Genomic DNA, 8,215 nt, shown 5'->3' with positions numbered 1-8,215 from the left:
TTAAAGCAACAATAAACAGGACTTTAAAGAAAAATGGGGTAAAGCTGGTTTGGATGCAAACTTAACTCTGGACTAGTACGAACAACACCTGCTTTTGCAGAAGCTTAAAGATGTTACGGGGGCTTTTTGTGTGGTGAGTTTTGGTCTAAAAGCTGGATGCCCCGACACCGGGCGGTGGTGAACCCAGAGCGGGTCACACAGGGAGGCGCCCGGGCGGGGTTTGGATGAGAGGAGACGCCACAGCCCCCTGGGCAGCTCCGTCACCCTCACCGCCAACTTTTTTCTCACATTTAAGCAGAATCGAGCATTTGAACACCCACTCGGCGCGGCAGGAGGCCGGTGCCCGCCTCTTCTCCCGGGGGGCGAGAGGGGCTGAGGCGCCAGCCCCGTCACGCCAGGGGCGGTGACGCGAGGCAGCGCCTCACGGGGCGGCGGGGGGGTCCCCGTCCCCGGGGCTGCGTGAGGCGGGGCTGTGGTGCTTGGGGACACTGCTCGGGGGCTCAGCGGGCTCAGCGGGCCCGGTGCCCACTCCCATGGGCCCCGCCGCTCTCTAACGGCCGGGGCCCGGCGGGGTTCGGGGCCGCGCGGCTGCCGGGGGAGGCGCTGCTCCTCAGCCCCGCCTCAGCCACCGCCTCCCCTCAGCGCCTCTCCCGCCCCTCCCGCCGGACTCTCCCATCGCGCTGTCTGCGGGGGGAGGAGAGCGCGAGGGCGGAGGTGGCGGCGCGGGGCAAGCGCCGCTTTCCCTCGGCCGTGTCCCGACAGCGCGTCTGTGTCGTGATAGAAACAGCGCCGTGGTGGCGGAGCGGGGCGAGGCGGGGCAGGGCAGGCAGCAGAGGCTGGCGTTGCTCAGCGCCCCCCTCGTCGCGCCGCTGTGGTACGGTCGGCGGGAGGGGCGGGGCGGGGGAGAAAGGGGGCGTGGTTTTGCCGAAGAGGGGCGGGGCCTGCAGGGAGGGGCGGGGCTCCGCCGCCCGCGGGTGCTGCGGGGCGCGGCGTGCCCGGGAGCGGCCGGAGCCGGCGTGGCGCTGCGCGTGAGTCGGGCTCCCGGTGGGCTCCGCTTTTCTTCTCCCCTCCTTTAAGCCTCCCCCCGCGTTAATTCCTTTTGGTCCGTGGTCGTTTCTTTTTACTCTCTCATTTGGGGTTTTTTCCCTTAATCCTGCGTTTAACGGGAATCGCCGGGAGGCGCGGCGGGAGGGAGCTGGGCGCTGCCGGGGCTCGGCCCGGGCTCCGCGCTGCCCCCCGGTGCCCCGTGGCGAAGCAGCGGCAGGGGGGAGCCTCCCGGGGCCGGCGCCTCCTGCTCCCGTCCGGAGGGGCTGGGGACGGGCTCGGGGGCGGCTCCGTGGCAGGAGGGGGGTCTCCGGGAGCCCCGGTGCTCTCGGACCCCTGCTCCGTGCGGCTGGCTGGGGCCGTGCAGAGAGGTCTGAGCCCCCCTGGGGCGAGCCCTGGGCCCGATCCTGCCCAAAACCCGGCCCCGAGCGCGTCCCGGCAGAGCCGCCGCGCCCGTCCCGAGCGCTCCCGGGGGAGCCGCGGAGCGCCCCGGGTTTGCCGTGCCCGGTATCGGGGGGGAAATCTGGGGGGATGCTGCAGCAGGTGCCGCCGGGCTGCCCGCGTGTGGGAAGGACGGTGCTGTGCCTGGAAGGGGCTGCGGGTGTTTTCCCTTCCCGCTGAGTTACCGTCCTGCCCGGCTCGGGGCTCGGCAGGGACACGAAGGCTTTGCTTCCAGTTACTGGGACAAGGGGGGCTGGGGGAGAAGCGAGGGGTTAAACCTCGGGTCAAGGTACGATCCCTTCAGGTCGTGGGCTGAGGTTTGCGATGGGAAGGTTAAAAATGCCTGGGAAACACGCTAGGAGGAAGCAGACTGAACGGAGGTAACTTCAGAATAAACGCTTATCGGGGATTGCTTCGAAATTCAGGAACCTGCTGGTGAACAGGGAGGGAGGGAGGAACCATTCAGATCAATAACGAGTTTTTTATTATTTTTTTATATAACTGTACAATTTTTATTATACCGCGTAAAGCACATGTTTAGGTTTTATTTTTTATACCTGTGTTTGTAGCCAAGGCTAAATCTGCAGAGTTCCTGCTGATGTGGGTAATCAGCGTGAACTCTGATCTGAATCAAGCTGAACAGCAAAGAGGCTCTTAGGAGAATCTGAAACCCAGGAGGCATTTTTCAGACCTGAGTTATGTCACTTTTTTTAGAGGTGCCTCAGGCAATTGCATTTTAAGAAGACAAAGCTTTTGTTTTCCAGCTGGCCTAGAAAAATGTCAAGGATGAATCCAAAGCAGAGGCTTTCAGAAGTTGTCATTTGTGTTTAAGTTGATTTTGCTGTTGTGCACAAAACGCTGCTGCCTTCCTCGCAGGAGTGTGAACAGGGTCTATTTTTATTTTTGCCACCAGTCCCCGTCTACCTGTTTCAGCTCAATTCAAGTGAGTAATGTTCTTTAGTGCTTTTCCTCTGTGAGTGTGTATTTAATTAGCAGGTCAGGTGTCTGCAGCTGCATCTCGGTTATAAAATTAATTGTATGTACTTTACAAAAGGCAGAGTGGAGGTGACACCAGGGCAGAGATTGACACAAAAGCCCTGTTCTGGGGAATTAACACCTGCATGCAAGTCTCCGGTTTTGCATCTGAAATACTGGAATTTTCAAGGCAAAGGCTGGTAACAATGGGCAAAGACTGCTTTTCTTTGCACATCCTAGGAAATCCACAGTTTGCATGGAAACGAGAAGTATGCATGCTAATGGGAGGTCTTAAGCTTTTCTTGTGGCTAGTGGTGTTCCTTGCAGCTGAAAGCGATTGCAGTTGGCATCCCAGGGTTGCTGGGCTGCAGGCAAACAGCAGAAGCTGCGCGGAGGGTACCATGGAGGATGCCCCAGCCTGGATGTGGGAAAGCAGGCTGCCTGCAATCTGTAGTTCTGCAAGCTCTCGGCGAGGTCCCTCGTTTAAGAAGCACTGCCAGTGTTGATGATGACTTATTTTTCCCAAGTAAAATGAAAACAGGTTTTGTCTTTGGGAAACCTTAAGGAAGCAGCATTTACCCTGTTAACATGGTCCAAAGCTAGAGGAGACACTGTGGGAATTAACCTCACCCTCCGACTTCTGTTGCCCTGCCTTGCTTTGTTCTGGATGCCCAGGGAAAGGCTATACGGGCGGTGTGAGTCATCTCTTGGCTCTCGTGTGGCACTGTTCAACACAAACAGTCCTGTTTGCTCCCCTCACTGAGGGCGCTCGGATCTTCCTGCGTGGGAGGGCCCGGAGTGGGTGCACCAGCTCTGCTGGAAAGGCAGCTGCTGCTTCCATGGGAGAGGGTGGGTCCTCCTCTTGCAGCACCTCACGGGAATACACTTTTTTAAAATAAACCTTTGCAATGTGTAGAAAGCCATGCATGAGGCAGGACTCAGCCTTGGCTTTGTGGGGCAGGTTCTCCCACTGATTCTGGGGGGCCTGTGCTAACAGGCAGGGTGCCAGGCTCCAGCAGCGTTCCCACCTCTGCAGCAGAGCGCTTCCTTCACTGAACGTATCCGTTTGCAGCCTCTACCAGTCATGTTGCACAACAGTCTTTTTTTTTTTTTTTTTTTTTTGATCTGAAAAGTCAGTTTTTAAAATAGAAACACGGTGCCAGTTTGTTCGTAGAGAAGAGGAACGAGGTGAATGGCATGGGCGCCTCCGGGCTGCGGCCGCATGAACGCAGCAATTCCCAGGTGAAGTCTGCGGCGTCGGCTGCCCCGTGGGATGGCGCGGAGCAGTGGGAGGTGGGACATGGTTCATCTGGGGCTTTTGCAAGCAGGTTGTGTTTTGACAAATGTGGCCATGGTAGGAAAAAATATGAACTTGTCTTCTGGCTGCTGCTGCAGGCTGGGGGACGGACAGACCGGCTGGAGCCGTGTGTCCGCTGCGGTGTCCTCCCACTGTGCCCGCCACCCCCGGGGGAGGACAGCCCTCTGCACGGGGCCTGCCTTCTGGTGGCAGCAGGGTGTGGAAATACGGGTGGCAGTTCTGCCAAGAAAAGATATTTTGACGAAATGAGGGCAGTGGCTGCTTGCTGTGGGAGCTGGGAGTGGATCAGCAGTGTAATCTGTATTGGTGCACGGATTGCTGAGCTGGGGAGCAGACTGGAGCGGACGCAAGGTAGGGATGGGAAGCTGGTGCTCCTCACCTGGGCTCCCAGTGCCTTTACAAGACTGCTTAAACCTCATGCTTTTATCCTGCCTTGAGCGAATTCTTCTGGAAAGATGCTCTAGGAGCATTTGTGAGGGGGAAAATGCTGCTTTAGGACATGGGACCTGCTGCTTCTGCCAGCTGCATGGTGCAGGTGCCGTGGCGAGGGCTCTGTTTGACCGCAGCTTGTAGATGAAGCTGAGTGCCTTGGAGAAGCGAGGGCTGTCCAGTGCCAGCATTTGGCCCTTGGCTGTGTGGGACTGCGTGGCAACAAGCATCCCTCTGCTCTGGGTCAGGGGAAGTGCACTGCAGGTGCTGGGTGCCAGGCACGGGGCAGCTTCCCCGGGGAGTGGGGCCCCCTCGACCCTCGGTGGCTCCCAGCCGTGCTCAGGTGCCCCAGAGCACAGTGCTGCAGCCCCAGCCGCATGTCCCAGTGCCCAGGGATGGGCACCTTGCAGAGGAAGGTGCTGCAGGGCTGCTGTCGAGGGCTGGTGAGAGCTGTAAGCTCTGTGAAAATCCTTCTGAGCCTCTCCAGCAACTGAGGCTTCGTTCTCTTTGCTCTTGCTACCAGGCTTGCTCTGTTGCGTGATTTGTGCTCGCTCATTTCAGCAGGGCAGTGAAGCTTTGGCCTGTGTGTGTCCCAGCTGCACTAGGGATGGCTTGGAAGGTCCGGTGTGTTTTCGCCACCTCCCCACACCCTTGCAGCGAGTTTCCATACAGGCAGAGGAGCTCTCACTGCAGATTACATCACAAGAGGAGTGAGAATGTAGAGCTGGTTTGGGAACTTCTGTGCTTATAAAACTCCTGGAGGAGCTCTGGTGCAGCTCATCTCATGCAGCCAGGGTGCGTGTTTTACCTCCAGTAGTTATCTCGGCACCCACGGGGCATAGGCTGGTGAAGAGAAGCTTCTGAAGGTGAAGTCTGCTGAAGGATGCCCTGTGAAGCTCATACTGGAGAACAGCTTCACAGGCACATGGGGAATGACTGTTGCAATGGATGTACATCAGAAGTAGGCACTGGACTTCTTGGCTCATAATTAGGAGCAGAGTGCTTGCCTGCAGATGGGCTCCCCAGCCGTTTTATTGCAGTACAAACAGCGTTTTCAGGGAGGGTGCATTAATAAGCCAGGGTTTGCTAATACCTCCTGTGAGCAGAACCACACCTTGTGGTAGGAGAGGGATAGGAAGGGCTTAGATGATTTTAATTAAAGTTATTGTGAGGAAGAAATTAAACACGGTCTCTTGCCCTGCTTGTACGACGAGCGGAGAGGGCTCAGCCTCCGTGCACCGAGCTATTAGCTGCCTTCTGTTTGCATAGGAAAAAAAGCAATTTATTTTTCAGCTTTTACCCCTGCTCCTGGGCCCTGTTTGCATGTTTGTTTTTGGCAGCTCATCACTTTGAAGATGGACGTGAATGCTGTTCACCCGGATAGTCCTTCATCTTTTGTTGGCAAATGCTACAAAACCTGTCTTAAATTGCCTCATCTCTCCGAATGAACAGGCTGTGTACGTACTCCTGGTGAACGAGGTGCTTTCAGCCCAAGTATAAGCCAGGCAGTGCTGCTGCTCCGTGCACTGCTCCAGCCTCTCCTGAGTTCCCCTTCCAGCACAGCCTCTGAACCTGTAAATCTGAAAAGCAGCAGTGGCTGGGGGAAAACAGAAGGCCACAGCGCTTCTTTATTTCACAGCAAAACCTGCTGGTGCTCCAGCTGGTGGGCTGGGTCCCACATCCATGTCCTTGGCTCCCCGCATGTGGCAGTGATGGGGCTGCTGCTGCTGCTCCGTGCTGCCCCATGGCGCTGCGTGCCCGGCAGCGTGGGCTGCTTTGTTTATTGTCTGGAGAATTTCCAGCCCCTGCCTTCCTTTCTCTCTCGAGCCCTGTCACACATGTGGTGGGCTGGGGTGAAACATCCCGCCACAGCAAGGTGTGCTGTAGAAACCAGAAGATGGTAGAGGGGGCTAATTCAGTGTGGAAAAGCCCAGAAGCTACGGCTGAACAGAAACAAGATTTAATTAATCATTGTATAGCCTGCTTCTGGTGGCTACTTCGTGCACACAGGTACTTTTTTTTTTTCTCATAGCGTCTTCCCTGACCTCAGCTGGAGGGAGTGCGTTGCTGACTTGTCATGCAGGTGCATGCTCATCTTTGCTCCCATCCCGTGTCTCAAAATGACAGCGAGAGGAGCTTCTGGACAGCTCGGAGCAGAGGGGTGGGTTTGACAGCCTGAGCAGCCGAGGAGGGCAGCTTGTGAAGTGGTGTTTCAGGCTTTCCTCTGCATTCATTGCTTTTATTATCATTTCAATTTGCAGATGTCGTATCGCTCTCCACTTTTTTGTGCTTCTTGCTGATGATACATGTCTGTTCAAGTACTGATTTGCAAGAGGGAAAAACACTGTGCTCATGACCTCAGAATTGATAGATTTTAGCCCTATGTATAGTGTAAACGTCTATCTGTTATAGCTTGTTGTGGGGGAGCGGTGCATGGGATTGTGGCTTTGCAAGTCGGAGGCTCTGGCCCACCGAGGAGTGCGGGTGATTTATAGTTTGCCCCAAGTCTTCACAGCTGGGTTGCTGATCTTTGGCATGTGTAGGGAGTACACAGTGTGTGATTACTCAAAGCCTTTTCTCCAGAAGCCCAAAAAAAGGGGGTGGGATAAGCTTTGTGTCCTGCCAAGCTGCTCAGGTTGGGAACTTGTCGTGTCTTGGGATGAAATGCAGCAGCCCATGCAATGTGATAAATACAGATCTGCTTTTTATTTTATTGTGGTCATGAGAGAAGGGTGGTATTGCCAAGTGTGTCTGTGACCCAGGACAACGATGGGAATGTGCCACGATGGAAAGCAGTGTTAGATCTGGTAAATGGATGCCTGAGGAGAAAACACTTCTGGAAGCACAGGCCCTGTGGTGGTGTCCTGTCCTGCCAGAAGCAGGCTCATGCTGGGGAGGTGCCTGAACACAGCGAGGACTTCTGCTTCTGGGGGCTGGCTTTTAAAATTTCAGATGGCAGGAGGCAGTAAGTCTGGGTTTTTCTGACCCTAAAATTTCTCTCTTTGTTTTGCCTCCAGAGCATCACTGTCATGAGTAAGGGAAGTCTCTAGCAAGTAGACTAAAGACCAGCTGATGAAATAAATGTGAACTGATTAGTCTGCTTGTTCTAGTTTATTCCTTGAACTTTATTTTTACTTGAGGTCATCCAGTAGGAATAAAGGAGACCAGGAAGCAACTGGTAAGGTTCCCTGCCACCCTCCCCCCAAAAAAAAACAACCCCATGTGGTTCTTTTCCCTTCCTGGAGGGGAACTGAGCAGATACCAGCAGTCTGGAGGCCTTGTGTAGGTGTCCTACCACACAGTATAACAGTGCCTGAAGATCTGTGCCTACAACCAGCAGCCGTGGCTCCAGAATTTACGCTCTGAGCACGTACATGGATGGACTGTGGCAGTGGCAGGGCTGGGAGCAGCGCCAGGCCCCATGCTCGTGGTTCAGCCTCTCGGGGTCTGTGGGGCTCTCTCAGCCCTCCTTCCGCACCCCTGCCTCCAGAACCTGACCTGGGGGGGCGGTGGGGGTGTTCTGGCTGCCCCAGCCCAGCCTCCCCCCTCACCCTGTGGCTCCTCGGGCTGGCACCCCGCAGGGGACAGGAGTCTCAGCAATGCTTGGCGTGTGACATTTCGCTTGGCCCAGGAGCGTACAGTCATTTCTGTGAGCCTTGGCGGTGGCTGGCGAGGAGGTGACCTCTGCTGTAAGCCCTCCCAGCGTAGGAATGTGGCAGCTCTGTCTCGGTGGCCTTAATTTTGTTTTGTGCTGCTGCATCTGCTTATCTGCTTCTTACCTCCAGATTAAACTGGTCCAGAAACAGGCACCTAACACAACGAGCCTTCTAAAGGGTCACCCAGGTGCTGCCCTGGGGCCGGGCACATCGCTTGGTGGATGACGTCCTCGTGCAGGGGCAGGGATGGGAGCTCCAGGACAGAACCTGGGCTCTGTGCGGTGCTCGATGGCCGAAGGGGTTTTTGAGGTGGTCGTCAGTGCAGCTGGGGGCACTACTCACAGCTGACTTG

At 56.0% G+C, this 8,215-nt stretch overlaps 1 protein-coding gene across 6 annotated transcripts in view; it reads left to right on the top strand.

Moving 5' to 3' along the window:
- The first annotated feature begins 931 nt into the window (after positions 1-931).
- Positions 932-8,215, top strand: part of RALY (RALY heterogeneous nuclear ribonucleoprotein) — a 116,188-nt gene continuing 108,904 nt past the window's right edge. For 2 of the 6 annotated variants that reach the window (XM_084296721.1, XM_084296724.1), the window contains exon 1: positions 932-1,044. The gene's annotated coding sequence lies outside the window, so the exon portion shown is untranslated. Of the gene's footprint in view, positions 1,103-8,215 lie in introns of all 6 variants that reach the window. The other 4 variants (XM_084296722.1, XM_084296726.1, XM_084296723.1 and 1 more) reach the window with 2 other exon arrangements.

This window comes from Netta rufina (assembly GCF_964035555.1).
Source record: "Netta rufina genome assembly, chromosome: 16".
Lineage (NCBI taxonomy): Eukaryota > Metazoa > Chordata > Aves > Anseriformes > Anatidae > Netta > Netta rufina.
The sequence above is the reverse complement of the archived record's forward strand: the minus strand, read 5'-3'. Positions and strand labels throughout refer to the sequence as shown.